This window comes from Papio anubis, chromosome 4 (assembly GCF_008728515.1).
Source record: "Papio anubis isolate 15944 chromosome 4, Panubis1.0, whole genome shotgun sequence".
In the NCBI taxonomy this organism is placed as follows: Eukaryota; Metazoa; Chordata; class Mammalia; order Primates; family Cercopithecidae; genus Papio; species Papio anubis.
Genome location: NC_044979.1, coordinates 21,351,347 through 21,373,495, shown reverse-complemented (window position 1 = coordinate 21,373,495; position 22,149 = coordinate 21,351,347). Strand labels below are relative to the sequence as shown.

The 22,149-nt window shown below is 36.5% G+C and overlaps 1 protein-coding gene and 1 non-coding gene across 3 annotated transcripts in view; one reads left to right on the top strand and one right to left on the bottom strand.

Annotated features, from left to right (window-relative positions):
* The window catches only part of PTN (pleiotrophin), a 112,615-nt gene that overhangs the window by 42,033 nt on the left and 48,433 nt on the right, over nucleotides 1-22,149 (bottom strand). The window lies entirely within an intron of this gene.
* On the top strand, nucleotides 14,631-14,708 carry LOC116274759. The gene has a single exon (XR_004183534.1). It is a non-coding gene; the product is annotated as a small nucleolar RNA SNORD81 (small nucleolar RNA).

Below are 22,149 nucleotides of genomic sequence, written 5' to 3'. Positions count from 1 at the left end.
ACCAATGCTAGCAATTGACTTTCTTTTAAGGAGTTATTTCTCTCTAAAAAAAACTACACTAAAAATAAAGTCCCACATTATAATTGTAATACATAAAGGAAGTAGAGAATAACGAAGCTGCCCTGAAAGGTAGATACTGAAAGTTCACTATAGTTCCTTACTAGCTGATTGATTAGTTCACATACACTAGCCAATAAGTAAAAACCACGAGCAACACAACTCATGGACGTTTGAGGTCCTATTAGAATAACTGATATTTAGAATACTGTCTACTGATGAAGTTCTATCAAAAGCCTTTGGATAATAATGTAATTTTCTGTGCATGCACGTGTGATTGTGATTGTGTTTGTGTATGTGTATATATAATAGTGTGTGTGTGTATACACAAACACTTATATTCATCTTCCTTCAGTAATCAATACATCCTTTAAGGGAGAGAACAGTATCTCTCTGTTATTCATTTGTAAGGTTTAGAACAGTGTTGACACATAGATTTCATTTATATATTTGTTAAATAAATGAATAAAATAAAGAAGAAAAATGGCCTTGGTAGTCAATATAATAACTGACTATGGTATCTAAAATAACACCCACCTACACATCTCTGTTCCCTCACGGGCTTTACTTTTCCCTTAGCATGAATTAATGTTGGATGTTGTATTAGTCTGTTTTCACACTACTATAAAGAACTGCCTGAGACTGGGTAATTTATAAAGGAAAAAGGTTGAACTCACTCACAGCTCAGCATGGCTGGGGACGCCGCAGGAAAGTTACCAACATGGCGGAAGTCGAAGGGACAAGGCGGCAGGAAGGAGAATGAATGCAGGAGGAACTACCAAATACTTAGGAAACCATCGGATTTCATGAAAACTCAAGTAGAAGGATCACGAAAGCAAACGTGTGGAGGTGGCATTTATAAAATTTTCAGTGACAAATGTGTAGAGTCTAGAGCACACAGTAGCAAAAAACAGTGGATGCACCTCAAAAGAAGACACTGGAAATGAGTTAATCCTGGGAGCTGTGATGGGAAAGGAATAGAGACAGAGTCATTAAGTAGTCTGGAGAAGAGACAAAGAAAGACCACGGAGAAAGGAAAAGGCTGTGAGTTGTACGAGCATGACTAAAATCCTAAGTTACCAAGGGGTCAGCCGCCATATTCAAGAGTTCCTCAAGATAGCCTTTGCATAGTTCTGTGGTTATTGTCCTGGTTTGTATTTATTTTTTATCAGTTTTGTGGGTGTTTTAGGTACTTCAGTTCACTTTTGCTTATTTGTTTATTACAAAAGTACTATAATTAGGAGTCCAGAATAAGCACTAAGCCCTCAAAAATTCAGAAATGCACACACACACACACAAATAGCCTCTTATTTTCATTAGGAGACAGAGCACTGGTTCTTCCACAAGGAAGCAACAAAGGCCGCAGTAAGGCATTAAGAGGAACCTGAGAAGGTGCCCTGACCTCCCCGCCACACCCAATAGTGCCCCCTCCTTACCCTAGCTGTGCCTAGAGCAGCACCTCCTTCATTACTCACTGACTTCCTTGTAAAATTTCATTTGTCAAAAAAATAAAAATACATTTATTTATTTATTTATTTATTTATTTATTTATTTAATTTATTTCTCTGAGGCGAAGTCTTGCTTTGTCGCCTAGGCTGGAGTGCAGTAGCACCATCTCAGCTCACTGCAAGGTCCACCTCTGGGTTCACGACATTCTCCTGACAGCCTCCCGGGTAGCTGGGACTACAGGCGCCCGCAACCATGCCTGGCTAATTTTTTTTTTGTATTTTTAGTAGAGATGAGATTTCACCATGTTGACCAGGATGGTCTCAGTCTCCTGACCTCGTGATCCTCCCACCTTAGCCTCCCAAAGTACTGGGATTACAGGCCTGAGCCACCGCGCCCGGCTAAGGAAAACACATTTAAAAGCCACTGGTCTACCGAATGTCAAGGTCTATCTAGTTAAGAGATACAATAGTGACATAGAACAATGTTTTTTTTATGTACTTTAAGTTCTGGGGTACACGTGCAGAACATGCAGTTTTGTCACATAGGTATACATGTGCCATGGTGCTTTGCTGCACCCATCAACCCGTCATCTAGATTAGGTATTTCTCCTAATGTTGTCCCTCCCCTAGGCCCCCACCCCCCGACAGGCCCTGGTGTGTGATGTTCCCCTCCCTGTGTCCATGTGTTCTCATCAGAACAGTATTTTCTTAAAAGATAGAATAGGAAAAATGCCTTGCAGATGGTGATGTAAATATGAAATCTATTATTAGTATGAAAGATGCCTTGCTCACATTAGGTACTCAAAAATATTTGTGAAATTATATTTAAAAATAGAAATTTTATAGTTAACTATTCTATACTTTATAAAGTCTGAAATGATTTCATCTTGTCATCAAAGATCAAACACATAGCCTAACAAGTATGATTATAATCATGAAGAATTTATGACAGAACATCATAAGGCATTAGAGGCCTATTTTAACATGGTGGAAAGAGAAAAGGTTTTGAAGTCAGAATTTTTCACACTAGCTTCATGACTTATATGTAGGCAAAGTAGTTGATTTCTTTTGCTGTCAGTATCCTCATCTATGGAAATGCAGAGTTTTAATATGCACGCTTATACTTTGTTTGAAGAGTACAGTGAGATAACATATAAAATGCCTAGCATCCTGTGGGACATACATTCGGTTCTCCATCAGTGGTAGCCTTTGTGGTTCTTTGAGGAAGAGAGGGGAGGTGAAGAAATGTATAGCTCCCCCAAAAAATGTCAGAGGCAGCTTCTCACAGAAGGTGATAATGCAGCCTTTTAAGATGATTTAGACTTTGATACGTAAATCTAGAATGGAAAGCATTTCCAGTGGAAGAAATAGAACAAGCCAAAGTTTCAGGTGAGAAATCAAGAGAACAATGCAAAGTATATAGGTCAGTTTAGTAATAAGAGAAGAAAGTATAGTACAGATGAGCTGAAGCCCTGGAATTATCATTAGTATCAGCAACTATTTCGTAGACCACCTACTATATGCAAGATAATATCCCAAGTTATGAGGGAGATACAGATGGGAATTACATATGATATTAGAAACCCTACAAGATTACAGGCTCATTAAGAGGGTTGAGACAATAAGATTATATACCACGTCTTTGTGCAAGATATAAAAATGCTGTAACTAAAAGCAAAGTGTTTATGATAATATTCTTGCCAAGATCTCTTGTGGGAAATTAAAAGGACACTTCTCAACTTTTGGCAGTAAATCTTTAAAAAAAAATTGTCTGTATTGGCAAACTGAATTGGGTTCTGAAGGCAAGACTCTCTAGTATTGGCAAGTTGCAAATAAATGCCCCACGTTGACTAAAAATACAAATCCATAATCATTCAGCCTAACTCAGTAAGAAACCACATTTAAAAATGTATAGATCTCAGTTTCAAATTAAAAGGTATTTCTGTCATGATTCCACCACGTTTTCGTACACTTCTGAAACAACTCAGTATAGCTTTATTAGCTACTGACTTCAGATGGCATTTCTAATAACTGGTGGCTTTATTTGTTCAGATGAAGTGACTCAATTAAAAACATAATTAACAAAACAGCATGCAGATTTTCAAATTCACTGCCATACAGCTAAGCAAATGAAGAGTGTCCCACATTATTGTGTATTTGGGAGGAAGTAACAAATAGCTATTGCATGGCTGCTCTTGGTTATATGTGTGAGGCAGAAATGTCTCAGGTCAGCATCAAGCCCCAACTCAGAGAAAAACCTCTCCTTCAAAGGTCAAACACCTAATGAAAGTGCCCATCTGGGAAGTGAGAATTTTGAAGATGAATCTAAATTTGTTAATTGATCTGTTACAGACTATTAAATTTGTGCCAGAAAAGGAATCGATTATTGCAAGACAAGTCCCTGGATGACCCTAGAGACCCAGATCTTCCTCTTTTCTCTAATGTAGTTCAAGAGCAACTGCAGAATGTGCTGAGAATGCAGCATCCTGAGATAAAGAGAAACTATTAGAACAGTCCAGGCTCTGTTCCCATCCCTCTTAGAAAAGGATATGCTGCAATGCTTTAGCTCGGAAATTCCACTTACCCCTGGATATAAAACCAGGGTGAAATGGGTTTTGAGGGACCCTCAGCCACAGTGTGATATGGGGCACATATACATAAGACTTCAACTACCTTGGGCAGTTTTCATGAGGTTGGGGGCCTGGCTTGCCATTGATTCCAGGCATCTATTGTCCCTTGCTGCCTATCTGTGAGTAATATAGTTGCTTTGCTTCACTTGTGTGAGTGTTTTGTTTCACCAGACTCATGCAAGTTGACTGATACTGGTGCATGGTATTGGTGAAGTGTTTAGAGTCCTCTTCTCAGATGTATACCAGTGCACAGTGAACTTGCTTCACAATTATTGCTTTTAACAGAAAAAAAAATCACAGAAAATATTTACTCAGTAAAGTTTGATTGTGTCTGAAAAGCTGTACCAGTTTTCTCAATCTGATACTTAGAAATATCAGAGCCTTAATGAAATAGTATTTTATTTACAATTCAATGGAATCACTAAAAAAAATACTACCAGAATTGATAAGTGAGTTTAGTAATGTTACAGGATTCAAGGTGAGTACACATATATAAATTATATAAATATATGTTTACAAAATATGTATCTGTCAAATGAATTTTATCTATAACATATAAAGAATATTTGCAACTCAGTAGTCATAAGAACACTTAATAAAAATTATGGGCAAAAAAATGGACACTTTATCAAAGAAGATACTCAGATGGCAAATGAGGACGTGAAAAGATGCCCAGCACTATTAGGAAAACTTCAATATGATACCACTATGTAGCCCGCTCAACTAACCAAAACTTACAGACTGACCAAACCAAGTGTCGGCAAAAATGTGGAACTTTAACTCTCATACTTTGCTGGTAGGACTATAAAATCATTGCAACCAGTACTGAAAACATTTTAGACTTTCCTTTAAGAATATTAAAATACACCTATCATACAACCCAGCCACTTTTCCCAAGAAAAATGAAAATTTACGTGTACTCTAAGGCATACACAAATGTTTATAGCAACTTGCTTTATTTGTAATAGCCAAAAATGGTAATAACCAAAATGTCTATCAACAGGTAAACTGATGAATAAATTGTAGAATAGTCAAATAATGCTATCTCAAGCAAGAAAAACAATTTTTTTGAGACAAGGTCTCAGTCTGCCACCCAGGATGGAGTGCAGTGGCATGATCATGGCTCACTGCAGCCTTAACCTCTCAGGTTCAAACAATCCTCCCACCTCAGCCTCTCAAGTAGCTGGGACTACAGGCACATGTCACCATACTTGGCTAATTTTTCTATTTTTCATATAGACAAGGTACCACTATGCTGCTGAAGCTGGTCTCAAACTCCTGCGTTCAAGTGATCCTTCTGGCTAAGCCTACCAAAGTGCTTGGATTACAGGCATAAGCCACCATTCCCAGCCAAAAAATATAAATCTAGATAGATAGATAGATACAACAACATGCTGCATGATCTAAACTAAAATGTTAAGCATAAATTCATTTTTTAAAAAATGACTACTAATCAGAAAGCCAGATTTTCAAATTAGATAAACAAGCAAGACTCAATTGTATGCTTTCTAGAAGAGATCTATTTTAAATATATATATTTTCTAAAAGGTTGAATCTGAAAGGATGGAAGAAGTTATTTCACATAAATAGTTATCATAAGAAAGATGGTATAGCTATAGCAGTATTAGTCAATTTAGACTTCAAAATAGAGTTAATGAAATAAAGAGGGTTATTTTATAATTAGAAAGGTTTATATTGATCCAGAAAACATAACACTATCAAATGGATTTGCAAACAACAAACTTTCAAAATACAAGGATTAACTTGGCTGGGCAGGGTGGCTTGCACCTGTAATCCCAGCACTTTGGGAGGCCAAAGCAGGTGGATCACTTGAGGTCGGAGCTTGAAACCAACCTAGCCAACATGGTGACACCCCATCTCTACTAAAATTATAAAAAATCAGCCAGGCATGGTAGCACACACCTGTAATCCCAGCTACTCGGGAAGCTGAGGCAGGAGAATTGCTTGATTGCTTGAACCCAGGAGGCAGAGGTTGCAGTGAGTTGAGATCACATAATTGCACTCCAGCAAAGTGACAAAGTGAGACTCCATCTCAAAACAATAATAATAATAATAATAAAGAAACAGACCAATCCAGAATCATAATCTGAAGTTTAAAAACAAACTGAGAAATTCACATGAGTAGAAAAAACTCAGTATGAATGAACCTGACCTGATACCAAAACCTGAAAACACATTACAAGAAATTGTATACCAATATCCTAATAAACATAAACAATAAAATCCTTTTAAAATGTTATTAAAGCAAGTCCAACAAATACAAAACTAAAGCTAATAAATCATAACTAGTGATGTTTACTCTAGGATGCAAGGTTGATTTAACAATTGAATGTCCATGTGTTTTACCACTTTAAAACAATACTGAAATAATGGAGAAAAATCGCATGGTCATCTAATCAGTTACAGTCAAAATATTTGATCAAACTCAATATTGTTTCCTGATGAAATTAAGATGCACTGAAATTAGAAAACTGTTGTATTAAAATTTTCTTTTAAATTGGAATTTAATAATTACCCAAGTATGTTCATAGAATTTAAGAAAAGCTTCCAGAGGAGCATAATTTTGAGTTTAGTCTAACTTAGCAGATTAAGTTAGAAGAGGAAGAACCTTCAGAAAAAGATGTGGATTTGAGTAAGTGTGATCTATTTCAGAAGTCAACAATTAGTTAAATATTGCTAGAGCATTCGTGAGAAAAATTGGAAATAAGAAGTAGACTATAGAGGTAGAAAAGACTAAGCTTATGTTTCTTTCTTGTCGTATACAAGGGTTATGTAAAAAATTTAGTGACGCTATATTTTAAGAAATATGGATCCATGGAGAATTTTGAACAAAGAAAGGCCACTATGAGATGTGAATTTCTGAAACAACATTCAGCAGGCAATAAGCAGAATGAGTGGTGGTTGATGAGGCTAAAGCCAGGCAGTCTGACAGAGGGCCACTTGACATACTACAGGTTAAACATTACAAACTTAAACTGTGACTTTGAAAAAAGTTGCTGAGAAGAAAATAAGTTAATTTTTTTAGGAGATAAACTTACTGGATTATCAAATTAATTGAATATTTGATGAAAGGAGAAATCTAGGATATCTCCCAGATTTCTGATCCTCAATCCAGAGATAAGTTGTCAACATATAGAATATGGGTTCATAAACAGTTCCCTAAGTAATGCATGCTGTGAGCTATACTAAGGAAAATAGTCTAAGCATCTGACTTATGTTAAATGTGATTTAATTCTTAGAAAATCTAATTGCTTGTATTCTTTTACTCTCTCTACTTTTAATACGAATAATTATGGCTTAAATAAGTAAGTAAAGTTAAGGAAAGGTAGTAAAGATCTGTTTGGATATATTTAATTTAAGGTGCCAGTAGGACATCTGGGTTGAAGTAATTGGTAGATATGGATCTGGAAGAGAGCTCTAGTCTGGAGATAGAAATTAAAGCATTGTCAAAATATATTTGAGTAAGTAGGAGGATTTGATATTGCCCAAGGACACCATAGAATAAGAAGACATAGAGCAAGGACTGAAGAAGGAAGCAAAAGGCGAGAATTCTAGTTCTTATATAAGTGAATTAGGGGAATTAGGGGTAGCAGCCAGAAGACACAAGCAAAGAGAGCAAACAGAAACCACGCAAACTGGGGCTGTGTGTGGTGGCTCACACCTGAAATCCCAGCAATTTGGGAGGCCGCGGCAGGTGGATCACTTGAGGCCAGGAGCTCAAGACCAGCCTGGCCAACATGGCAAAACCCTGTCTCTACTAAAAATACAAAATAAATAAATAAATAAATAAATAGCTGGGTGTGGTGGCACGTGCCTGTAATCCCAGCTACTTGGAAGGCTGAGGCCCAAGAATCAGTTAAACCCAGGAGGCAGAGGCTGCAGTGAGCCGAGATCGTGCCACTGCGCTCCAGCCTGGGCAACACAGCAAGACTGTCTCAAAAAAAAAAAAAAAAAAAGGAAATTTTCAAAAAAATAAGAAAGAAGACCAAGGCCAAATTCTTCAGAGAGGTTCTCCATAGGGATTAGCAATAAAAAGTCACTAATAACCTTAATGAGAGGAGTTTTAATGAAATTGTGAAGCTAAAAGATCACATAGCTGTCTCAGAAACAGTCACTCATTTAAGATAACATTGGTCTAGAGACTATTTCTTGGCTACTGGATAGCCTGTGTGATTCAGCCAAGTTATGTTAGAACAGCCTAATAAACATGCCATATGACCTAATGAAAGTCTACAGGAGCTCATAGAATATAAGGGAAAAGACTGTCCAAGAGTCAAGGGACCAAGTGCCAACTAAGGGGGCTGGTATCATTCAAAAGGACAGAAAAAAAGAAAAAAAAAAAAACTGAGAAATAGAATCCCATGTGATTCTTTCAGATTTTGGTTAAAGCAATAAAGCTTTTACTCATAAAAGAGTAAGATATAAGAGACCATCTCACTGCTTTCATTTATGATTCAAGGAGTTCGAGGAACAAAATCAGCTACTGTGTCTTTTATAAAGCTCTGAGGATGATATCCACACCTCTCTTCAGAATCCCTGTGCAAGGCTACTCTCAGGGCAGGGTCAGTAGTGTGGGCCTCACCCAGGTGCTTGTTAGAAATGCAGACTCTCAAGTGTTACTCCAGCACTTTTGAACGAGAATTTCCATTTTGATGAGATTAAGACCCCCCAGGTGAACTCTTATTTCTTCACATGAAAGTTGGAGAAACTCTTCTAAACCACAATTTCTTTAAGGATAAAAAAAATTCAATATTTGGTAATTATTTGCTTGTTGACTTATTTAATTTATTTGTAGCCCAAATTCTTCAAATAGGTGCTTAAGACACCTTTTAAAGATATATATGCACTGTAGAACAATTTAAAATTTAAAAAAATAAAGACCAAGGGAAATAAGAATAGGAACATTTAATAATCAATATGTATTAAAGACTTTGCCTGTGCTAAGAGCTTTATATCTAACTTTTATTTTCACAATAACTTTAGAAAGTAATCAACATTATTTCAATTTTTCAGGTGAGGAAAATGTGAGTTACAGAATTTAAGTAACTTGCCTAAGATTACAAAATGTTAGAAACAGGGTTTGAACTCAGGCCTGCTTAACACCAAACTACACCTGTGCTCTCAATCATAAAATTAAACAGTAAGGTCAAAATACAAACTACCTGTTATGTACTCAAATCTATTTATAATGACTCACCCTGCATTTGGCTTCAAACTTTCAGAAGCTCATGTGAAGAGAAAATATCAGTGATTACAACATTCAGAAAGTCTGTATTTAATGTTACGCCTATCATAACATTAACTGTGTAGTAGAAGAGAGCTATCACTTTTGTTTGTAGAAAAGCTATGTATTCTTACAAAAGTGTAAGCTATGTAAAACCTCAACAGAATGAAAGGCATACCATGACATTAAGGTCCTGTGTCTTAGCTAATGTGTATATAAAATATATCCAGAGAGTTTTTAATATTTTAGCATAATCATATACAAACTTTACATAGGTGACTGATAATTTATTATTCTGAACTAGAAACTGAGGAGGTAGGTGTACAAGCAGTAGCACAGAGGCAGAACAGAGAGTCAGGAACTTGCTCCCTCATCATATCCACTTTATCCATCAGCCATAATAGAGCAGCCAGCACCTTTGGCTTTTTGGAGGCCATCAAAAATATTTGAGACACAAAGAAAAAAAATGATGTAACTAAAACAAGAAAATACCAATAATTGAATTGATAATGTGATTAAAAAGGGCTACATCACAAAGCATCACATTAATTTAATACAGTATGATATTTAACAATCAGAAAGTTTGCTATATTTAAAAGTCATCTTTAGATTAGATTTTTCTCTCTTTGCAAGGATTTTTTCAATATACTTAGTGATGAACTAAAAGTAAATTAGTTGGAGGCAAATAATTTCCAAAAGCAAAATTGCAAATAATTTCCACTCCAGAAAATGTGGGTGTGTATGTGTGTGTATGGAGACATATGTATCTCCCACAAAAATAGAATTCCTGGCCCTTAGCATAGGTACCAAAGTGAATGAGGATGAGGCTATTTGATTTCCAGAGCTCCTAGTTTCTTCACTGTCTGTAATTTAGGCCGTGTGCTAGGCTAGAATGGAGCAGGAAATATCAAAGAGCCTGAAGGCTACCCCCTCCACTCCTATCTCCATTCCACAAATGATGTAAAATCCCTTCCCACACAGTTCCCACACTGCTAGGAAGTGTCCACATGGGTACTAAGGCACTGCAAGGTAAAGATGAGATGTGTATTTTCTTGGTTTAACTGGCAAAAAATAGGTTATTAATGCCTGGTTCCATACCAGGAACAAAACCGTAGAAAAATCAAACAATTGCCCAGGAAGCCATTTGGATTGAAGTTAGCTACTCCTTCAAGAACGGAAGAGCTGAACTTGCCAGCTTTGATTTGCACGCCTTTCAGCTACTATTTCCAGCCGATTCAGTTCATACAACTCCAGCTTTCATTTAGGGCTGAGCTCATTGACTAAAAAAATAAAGAAGAAGTGAAAAAAAAAGAAAAAAACGAGAAAAGAAATCAAGGAAAGGCTTCATTGATTATTCAGAGTGTTGCTTTGGGAAAGAGAAAAATCTTGTTAGAAGCCTGGCAAACTTATTTCATTAGAGACCCAGTGACATCTTCCAAAACTAGAACATTACATGAGGTTAGTTTAAAACTTCAAGTGGCCTTATAGTTTGATAAGGATACCCATCCTCATCCACTCTACTACATTCTTTGCATTCGTCTTACTTTTCGCAACGGTGAAAGGTTTGCTACTAAAAAGTATGCCAAAAGAAAGAAAGAAATGTGACTTATTAGAAATTAGAAATGCTAAAATCAGGGACGATGATTCTGATCACTCAATGTGTCCTCTAAAAGTCCACTTTTCTTTCCTTCTAACATGGTCATTGGACCTCATTTTCACCGTCCTCCTTCCTCATACACATAGTCCTACTCCATCTCCTTCTACCTAATGATTCAATGCACGCAGTGTTGATAAATGAATGTGAAAATGAGCATGAGATTTTATAATGGTATGTAAGAATCGATTGCTTCCCGACCCTTCAGAAAGACCCTTCCTGGTCTTCTGAAGTTCTGCACAATCACCATGTCAAAAGAGAGGTCTTTTCTTTTCTTTTCTTTTAACTTTCTTTCCTTGGAAGCATCAAATGCTCCCACTCACTGACCTATCTCTTTCTCAGAAATAATTAGCCTAAAGGCAAAACTACCATGGAAATTTATCAAAGAGTAACTAAAAGATCAAAATGGTTTGGTCCTGACAAATAAACCTCATTTAGTTCTGTGAGAAAGTGGTTAATAATACTGATTTTATTGCCATAGAGTATCTTGGTTTCAGGAAATTATTTGACAAATTCTCTGAAAATATACCATTGAGATAGTGGTGTTTTAGTTAGACAATAATATTATGAGGTACATGCACTGTTAGATGACTACATTCTGGAGAAGTCAACTTGGAGAGGTGTCTACAAGAAACTGATAGAAGATTCCCTCCTTCACCTGTTCTGTAAAGACTTAATAATTAGAATAAAAACCATCAAAAGGATTCTAGTTCAAGCAGGCACATAAAATTGGAATAAATGTGGAATTACATTGGTGAGAGAATCAATATTAACTATATTCTCAATGAAGTAAATACTGACTTGAAATAAATTAACATCTAAGAATAACTTTAAAATCCTGCATTTGAATACATTTAAATCAACAACTGAAATAAATATTAGAAGGTAACTTGTTTCACATTGGTTCATAAGATACACTGAAGGTATTACTTGACTACAAGTTTTATATATATATATATATATGGAGAGAGAGAGAGAGAGAGATGGTAAGTATACATAAAAAAGCAAAGCTAATGAGCAAATCAGTACGTTCCATTTTTGAGAAGCTCAAATTGTTAGAAAGTTCTTCCTTATAATGAGCTGGATTCTATACACTAAATTTCATTTAATTTTTCTCAGTGAGAAATGAGGTTGAATTCCTAGCAACTCATACATAGATAATAGGACACAGAATTAACTCTGATTATAATATAATGTACCTGATGTGCCTATGAAGCAGGAACTAACACTCAAATAGATTAGAGACTATTACTCCTTGCAGTTGCAAATTTTAACTGAATTTAAAGTAGTTGCTAACCTAGGTCAGGCGCGGTAGACCACGCCTGTAATCCCAGCACTTTGAGAGGCCAAAGTGGGTGGATCACTTGAGGTCAGGAGCTCGAGACTAGCCTGACCAACATGGTGAAACCCCGTCTCTACTAAAAATACAAAATTTAGACAGACATGGTGGTGTGTGCCTGTAGTCCCAGCTACTCAAGAGGCTGAGGCAGGAGAATTACTTGAACCCAGGAGGTGGAGGTTGCAGTGAACTGAGATGGCACCAGTGCACTCCAGCCTGGGCAACAGAGTGAGACTCCATCTCAAAAATAAAAATAAAGTAGTTGCTAACCTAGATCACAGTATTTCCTTTAGACCATAAAGTAACATCTTTTTTTTAATTAGAGTGTAAATCCAGCAACTTCATGTATCTAGAAATACATGTCATATATAATCTTCCTACCCCTGTCTCCAGTAAAGTGGCTAGGCACGTGGCAAATAGTGAATAAGTGAATGAATTTTAAAAGACTGATCAGCCAAACCCAATGAAACAATAGCATGTGGCTGATACTCTTAGAATACCAATCATTATCTTTTGAATTTTATGTATGTTCTACAATCTTAGTCATCTAGTTTTCAAGTCTGTAGGAAATAGAAGGAAGGAAAATAAATGCTACAGCCAAGTATATTGGTATCCAAAAACAGTAAAGGAAAACATGGGGAAATTATTTTTAAAACTCATATGCACCTAGTTTAGAGTCATTTAGGGTAGAGTCAAATAACTCTCAATAACTCAGTTTACCCTAATAGAAGCACCCACAGACTTCACAATATTGATATTAAGATAGATAAAGTCATTGAGGTATATTTGTAAGGCATTATGTAATCAGCAATATGGGAAAGTATTGCAATACCTTTTATAAGACTATACCTGCAAGGTTTGTGAGTTGAAAAAATTAGTACATAAAGGCATGAACCCTTAGCTCTCTAAACAAAGCCCACTCTTCATGGTTCCTTGCTCCCTCTGGCCTACTGTTTCATTACACTTTTAGAAAATCTCAACAGCAACTTATGTTACCAGCTTCCAGCAAGAGATTCTTCTTATGATCAATTCCTATTTTCACCTCAATTATCATAATACCCGAGAGGGGTAGAATAAGAACATCATATCCAACTTATGAATATGTAAACCAAATTAACACATATAAGAGTAAAACAGGAGAAAAGTGAGCCAGTCTATCCATCGAAGATAAATAATTTCTTTTTTACTTAATTATTCATTTAGACTGAAAAAATTTATAGTGTGAATGCATAATAAATACCAGGTACCAGGCTGAGTGATGCAAATGTAGAGATAAGCACCTCGGTTGGGAAATATACACAAATATTTGGAAGAATAGTTTCAGAATGAGTTAAAAATCAGAAGTTACCATATATATGGTACTAAACTTTCTTCTTCAAGCGTGTTTCCATACTTAGTTGGACTAAATAAGCTTTAACTACTGTTCAGCCCCCAAATGGTATGATTCTATCTTGCTCAATTCTGCAAAATCACTGTGAGATAAATATGGCAGGCATTGTTAATTTGCAGTTAATAGACTATAAAATTGAAGATTTAATAGATTGCATAACTTACTCCCAACCTCACAGATAGTTAATACCGAAGCCAGAAAAGAAGTTAACTTGATTTGAGTCCTAATTATTCTATTTATTATGTAAAAACTCTCATTTGTGTTTCATGAAAGTTATCATCACCTATCCCATTTTACAGATTGAAATCTTTGTGCTATGTTTACAAAGCAGCACATTGAATGAACGAGGCTTGCTCCCCCAAATGATGTGATATTTGCTGTTTGGTTAGTAAAAATGTTTCTGCTGCTTCCTTTGGCATTTCACATGCACAATTTATGAACAATTCGCTGTCACCTCCACTTATAGTGTTTCTTTCAAATAACTTCTATTTCCAGAGGACTTGTAAAAAGTAATTTAAGTGGCCCAAACCTGATCACTATGTATATTTAAAGCTTGTTGGCTATTGTTGGTATGACATGGAGTTCTTTTCTGCTTAGGGTCACCCAGGATGTGAAATAAATAAGACAAAATATGCATTTTTTTCGGATAATTTTTAAAAGGGGAGTGACCTTAAATTGGTCCTTAAACTCCTAATCCAACAACCAGAATTTGTTTAGTTCTGTTATATACAAGATTCTGTGGACATATAAAATATACTATATGACCCTCATTCATAAAGAACTTAAACTAAAACTTGAAGGTTTTCATGAACATGTGATAATGCCTATATTCAATATGACAAAATATTCCATATAATTAAAAGTCTTAAAAATACATGATGATCTCACCTCAGTTTGAACTCTCTCACTGATTACTTGATGACAATAAAAAGATCTGATATTGTGTCAAGAAAGAATAAAGAAAAAAAAGGGCTTCCATTGTATGTGCTCCAAAATGTCTATAGTACAGTTCATTCTGAAGCCAGGGTGTGTGTGTGGGGGGGGGGGGGGGGGTGGGGTGCTATTAGATGACTTATCTTCTTTAATAATGTTTTTTCCAGACTATAAAAGATATATACGATAATTACTTTCAACAGTTGAGTTCCCCTAGAAAACCAACCAAAAACATCTATTGACTAAGCAAAGCTAATTTTATTAAACCTACAGCAGCAGCAAAGAGGATAACCTTGACTACATCTTAGTGTCTCAGAAGGAATAAGTAAAAGAGGATATTTCCAGGGCTTTGGGGTCAGGTCTCAAGTGGTATAAATTGAATCTTTCAAAGCAGGGAATTGATTAGGATTCAGCGAAGTTCATATTATAATAGTTCAGTGAGGTGAAGGTCTTAAAGTGAGTCTTAATAAATGAATTGCTTAATAAACAAGCTGTTGCCCCAAATAATTTGCCCAGATGAATTAATTGTTTGGATATATTGGCTTTCAAAAATTTTGTGATGCAACAAAGTTATGAATTGGTTATACTGCCTCATTTTCTTGGCCCAACATTTGCTAAAATAATGGGAGTAACTCAGGAGCTCTGCCTGGTCTTCATCTTAATTTTGTCCCTTGGTTATCAACAGACATGAAACACACCTTGCCCACCCAGTTTTCTAATATGCTAAATGCAATTTGTAATTATTGTTTATGCTTTAAAGGATATTTGATCACATTCCAAGGGCCTCCAATGAAAACAGCACAGATTTTTATCATCAGATGTATTTACTGAATTTTATCTAAAGCTAAATGTGTTTTTTAAATTTAGCATTGGGACCTTAAAATCAAAGAATAAATATTTGCATAGAGATGGAAAGAAAAAAATTGCTTCTCAGCCTTTTGGCTAAGATCAAGTGTAGAGATGGAAATAAACATTTATTTAGGGGGAAGAAACCTTTTATTTGAAGTTTGAAAACTTTAGACCTATTATTCCTCAAGAAAACTGAAGTTATACATAACGTATTCATTAATAATGATATTATTATGGGAAAAGACTTTCAGTAAAAGTACAAAAAGGTCAGAATCATACCTTCTGCTGGATGGTGGACTTAATTTTAAAATGCCAAGAGAAGAAAATACTTCAAATCAGACAATAACGAAAGCCTCCACACTGGATAATAATATAAACCTCCTCACTGAAACAATGTTAAGATTACTATTTATTTTGCACTTACATGCCGGTGCTATAGTAAGATGTGTTTATATACACACATATTCTTCTTTAATAGTCACAATCACCTTGCAAAGTAGGTAGAATTATTACCATTTACAGATGGCAAAGAGAATCAAACAGGTTCAGCATGTCACTCAACTCAGGAGAAGTGGTAAAAGCAAGATTCGAACTTGGTGTGTTTGACTTCTAAACATATTCTCTTAGGATCAATGAAAGAAAGGAACATAGCCATTGTCATGAAATTAGAGCCTTGGTATTGAAATGTGATCTCGAAGCACCCTAGCACTTTATCTTTCAAATGACTTTTACACTGGAGGGTTTCTTTTTTTATCAAAGGGAAAGAGCAGTCCTGTGAATCATTGGAAGACAGCTTTGGCTTTCAGGTATGTGTTAGGCAGAATTCAAAGATACTCCTAAGAACACACGACTTCTCTTATTGATCAAGCAGTCATGAATCCAAGTGTTGCTGTAAAGGGATTTCACAGATGACACTAAGGTTCCAAATCAGTGAATCTTAAAATAGGGATATTATCTAGGTGGCCCTGACCTAATGACATAAGGCCATTAAGTCTGGATCTTGTGGTCAGTGACAGAGAAAGTCAGAAATTTCAAGTGTGAGAGGGAGCTGGCCCAAGGAAATTCTGCTGGCTTTGAGATGGAGGGATCATATGGCCAGGATGGTCTCTATGAGCTAAGTGGCCCACAGCTGACAGCAAGGAAAGAGGGACCTCATTCCTGCAACTGCAACAGACTAAATATGGTTGATGATCTGAATCAGCTTGTAAGTTTGCTCTTCCCCAAAATTTCCAGAAAGAAGCACAGTTCAACCACCATCTTGATTTCAGTTTCAAGACCCTGAGCAGAGAACTCAATCATATCATACCTGAACTTCTGATTTAAGTAACTGTGAGTTAATCAATAGGAACTGTTTTAAGTCATTACATTTATAGTAATTTGTTATATGGTGTATTCATCCATTTTCATGCTGTTGATAAAGACGTACTGTAGACCAAGCAATTTACAAAACAAAGAAGTTTAATTGGACTTATAGTTCTGCATGGCTGGGGAAGCCTCACCATCATGGTGGAAGGCAAGGAGGAGCAAGTCACATCTTATATGGATGGCAGCCGCCAAAAAGAGAGAGCTTCTGCAGAGAAACTCCCCCTTTTAAAACTGCCAGATCTCGTGAGGCTTATTCACTATCATGAGAACACCATGGGGAGACCTGCCCCCGTGATTCAATTACTTCCCACCACGTCCCTCCCACAACATGCGGGAATTCAAGATGAGATTTGGGTGGGGACACAGCCAAACCATATCATATGGCAATAAAAACAAATGGTGTTCTAAATAGGAAACAAGGGTTAACCTGTGATTGAGACTTTAATGGGTACTTCTGGTTAACTTGAAAATGAGCTTGCTTTATCTGTAAAAAAATATAATCCATTTCCTACAAACACATTTGCAAGAAAATATCAATAGTAGTAGGTTCATCAGATTCCTCCAGTTATCTGATCATATGGAATTATAAATAAATAATGGTTATATTAATAATATGTAAGTAATGCTTTAGCGTGTACAATGTATTACCACATTTATTATATCACCTGGACCTTATTATAACCAAGTAGAGTAGACAAATTATTATCTCTTCTTATAGTGCAAGAAATAAATACATAGGACAAGCGACTGACTCAAAACCAACTTGAAGAATTTGGAGGTGAGCTGGGGTGGCCAGAAGATGACATTCAAGGACTTTTGACTTCCCTCAAAACCACATTTCATTTTCAGGGCTGACTTAAAATGTTTCAGCAAAACATAGCATTATGTTCCCCTTTCCTATTCTCTTCCAATTAAAAGAAAAATAAAAAATAACATATATTTTTACTTGAAATAAGTGTTTTTCCCCCACATCAAACATTTCTCTTCATCACACAATGTGGAACATTTTAAAGGTATTTTTTAAGCAATATTCAAACTGGTTTTATAAAAGTTTGAACTATGGTTTCAAAATGGTTGAAGTTGAATGACGAAAAATTGTCAATAACCAAAATGGGATTCATTAAATACATCTATAAATGTGACACAAAAATTGTGATATATATTTATTCCCATGAGAAGTTGTTGATTCTGTCTGTATACTACAAACCCATTTTGTTTAAAAAAAGTACATATGTATACACACACATTCACACACACACATATGCAATACGAGCATTTTTTGAAAGAAGTTATCTGTGGAATGTGGGGCATTTAAAAATTACTTTTCAAAAATTTCTACATTTTATAAATACTATATTTTATAGTATATGTTTATTTTCAGAAAAATGGCACTACAGTCATTTTCATTTCACAAAATAATTTGATTGAAACTGTGCCTCAGTCTAGTTGTATCAAAGCAACATGATTATTATTAAATATCTAACAGTCTTTATGAAAGTTGAAAATTAAATGTAGAGCAAGGCTCACATCTTCATCAAATCACTATTTGCTCACATGAAGGCAGCTGGGCACCTGTAACTCACAGGCTGGGCATCTACAGCTTTAGTGACCACTGACTACAGGTCTCTCATTGTCCTTGACCACCAGTTTTGACTTGAGTATCAAGTGCCAGTTGACATCCCCAATGGCATCCCAGATCTGGTCAGACACTCAGAGTACCTGAGTGAGCCTGAGGGAACATTTATGTCCTCTGACATAAGTGCTGACTCCATTTTTTTCAAAGCTCCTACTGAAGTAAGTTGAGGGAAATTGTCTTACTTTACTTCTCCTTCATATACTATGAAAATGCCATACTCTGAATTGAGTGTCCCAACTGAATTGTTGAAACCTAAATTTCTAGCCAGAGGCAGTGCAATTAGAATGACTGTGGGTTCTTTCGACATACTTGAGAAGTAGATGTAACTTGGCCAGGGTTTCAACCACTCACCCTTATTGGAATTAGATTCTTTGGCATCCCCCTCTAGTAACCCAATGGCATTTAGTCTTTGTGTTCCCTTGTGTCTGCAGAATAAAACTAGGATTCTGATAAAGTGTGAGAAACCATCAGTCTTTGCCTGCTCTGAACCAACAAAAATGCACATGAATTTTGCTACTTTATTACTTTATGTTCATTGCTACTCATGTAAAACATGGCCATCCCTTGTTATTGGTGGGGGATTGGTTCCAGGACCCCTGTGGAAACCAAAATCTGTGAATGTTCAAGTCCCTGATATAAACCAGTATAGTATTTGCATATAACCCACACACATTGTCTGCATACTTTAATCATTTCTAGATTATTTATAATACTGATGTGATTTGGCTCTGTGTCCCCACACAAATCTCACCTTGAATTGCAGTAATTTCCATGTCATGGGAGGGACCTGGTGGGAGGTAAGTGAATCATGGGGGCAGGTTTTTCCTGTGCTGTTCTCATGGTAGTGAATAAGTCTCACAAGATCTGATAGTTTGAAAAGGAGAGTTCCCCTGCATATGCCCTCTTGCCTGCCATTATGTAAGGTGTCCCTTTGCTCTTCTTTCATCTTCTGCCATAATTTTGAGGCCTCCCCAGCCATGTGGAACTGTGAGTCCATTAAACCTCTTTCCTTTATAAATTACCCAGTATCAGGTAAGTCTTTATTAGCAGCATGAGAACAGACTAATACAAATGCCTAAAACAATGTGAATCCTATGTAAATGGCTGCTATACTGTATTGTTTAGGGAATAATGACAAGAACAAAAGTCTGTACATGTTCAGTACAGATGCAACCATCTATTTTTCTCTCCTGAATATTTTCAATTCAGGGTTGGCTGAATCCACACATGTGGAACCCACAGTCAGGGAGGGCTGACTGTATTCCATTTAGAGTCAAGTGGGTGGGTGAGTTTTGGCATGTTGGTGGGGTCATTTTCCAAAAGGAAAAAAAGTAATCAAAATGTGGAATAACACAATATTTTAAAAACTTGAAAAAGAAAATAACTGAATCTTTATTCTTAACACCCTACCAAAATTGATTTAATTTCTAATTACCTTCTATCCTTTACCCACATGCATATTCATTCTTTTTTACATAGTTGCCATCTCATGACACTTACCATTTTGCATTCTTCTCAAAATGTAACAAGCCATAAGGCTTTCCTCTCCTCGAACCACTCCTGGTCTTCTAAATGGGTTAACATAAACTGGGTCTTGTGATGGAGCTGAACAGCTGAATTGGCTTAGGCCTAAAACTGCTCAATCGTAAAGGTGAGAGATGAAAGAGAAAAGGTAGAATCCATAAACAGATGGAGTGGAACTAGCTCCTACTTCCTGACTCGCTCCTACTTCCTGACTGATGGCATGAGACACAGGTGATTGAAGCTAGTGTGTGTGCAGAGGGGGCAGCCATCCTTCCACCTCCCAGGCAGTATAACTATACTGAGGATGAATTTAAAAAGCGAACACTCCTAAATACCTTTAGAAGTTATTCCTCATATGATTGATAAAGTTTCTGGGCTAGCATACTTGAAATGCTAGTAATTAGAGTGGAGTTACTTGTGCAGGGTGCTGAGGATGACAGAAATATTTTATCTTCGAATGTGAAGCTGTGGATGATTCTACCATACTCAGCATCATAAAGATGGCAAACTCATGTCCTGACTTTACTTTTTTTAAAAATAGACTTTATTTCTAGCACAGTTTTAGGTTCACTGCAAAACAGAGTGGGAAATAGAGATTTCCTGTATACTCCCTGCCCCCGCACATGCGTAACCTCCCCCATGATCTGCATCTCCCACCAGAGTGGTACATATGTTATAATTAATGAACTTTCCTTGACACATCATCACCCAAAGTCTGCATTTACATGAGGGTTCATTCTTGGTGTCATACATTCTATGGATTTGGACAAATGTAGAATGTATCCACCATTGTAGCATCATACAGAGACGTTCCACTGCCCTAAAGACTCTCTGTGCTATGACCTCCCTTTTTAAACAGAATGATTTAAAATTGAAGGAAAAAAAATTTTGATATATCACGCTAGCAAAAAATGTTAATGGAGAATTACAATTATATCTTCAGTTTGTTCTTATACATGTATTTGCAGAGTTTCACCATCGTTTCCCCCTTTTATTTTACTTCCTAGAAAGGAATAATACTCATTCAGGCAAAAATTTAGATATATAAAAGCGTCCATATTTTAGACCTTAGTTGCAAACTGATTTCTTTTTATTATTGTTGTATTTTTTGTGGCTTAGCTGGATGGGGAGTTCTTCCTTCTAGCCATAGCTCGGATGTTGAATACAGTCTGCTTAGGTCCTTAGTAGGGCTGGTGATGGCCCATGAAGTGCCCTTGAACAAAATTTCAGAAGGCACCTCTTCCTGCAGGTGAACACAAGCCCGCGGAGGAGTACACTGGGTATCATACAGAGAAGATCTCCCAACTCTCTCTCTGGCTTGGGCAGCCTTGTGCAGAGCACAATTTGCATCACGATGGACAATAGCCTTGGTCCTGACATTTAAGTTTCCTTTTTAAATTTAGACTCTGTCTGCTTTGCTTGGCAGTCAAGTATCTAGTCAGAAGCCAAATTAGAATCACCCACTCCCTACCAGGCCATCTCATGCCCTACCAAGAGAGTCTGGCTTGTTAGCAAGTTTCTCTGCCATCCACCTCAGCTACCAGAAAACAGGCCAAGTTGCAGTTACTGAAAAGCCCAGTTATGTCGTGTCTTGAGCTCCTCTCAGTGCTTCTAGCTATGTATTCTTGTGGCATGTGTATTTGTACATTTGGAGGAATATGTGGAAGGCAAATAAAGATGTATACCATTTCCATTAGCCAAATTATTTGAAATAGTAATAAAGATGGCTGTTTTAAGTGGGTCTGGGATTAGGTATGGGCATCAGATATCACTGCTGTTTTGTTTTGTTTTACTTTTTTTATATAAAGTGACTCACAGAACTTTAAGTTGGAACTCATGCCTTCAGAGAATTTGGCAAACAATAAAAGAGAAATAAAATAACTTGCCCTGGGTCACACATCTGGTGATTGATGTTGATGACAGAGTCAGTCTTGTATCCCAACAATCTAGATCTCTCCTGTCTAACACAGTAGTCACTAGCCACTTGTGGCTATTAATCCCACGAAATGTAAGTAGTCAGACTGGAAATGTACTATAAGTGTGAAATATACATCAGATTTTAGAGACTCTGTGAACAAA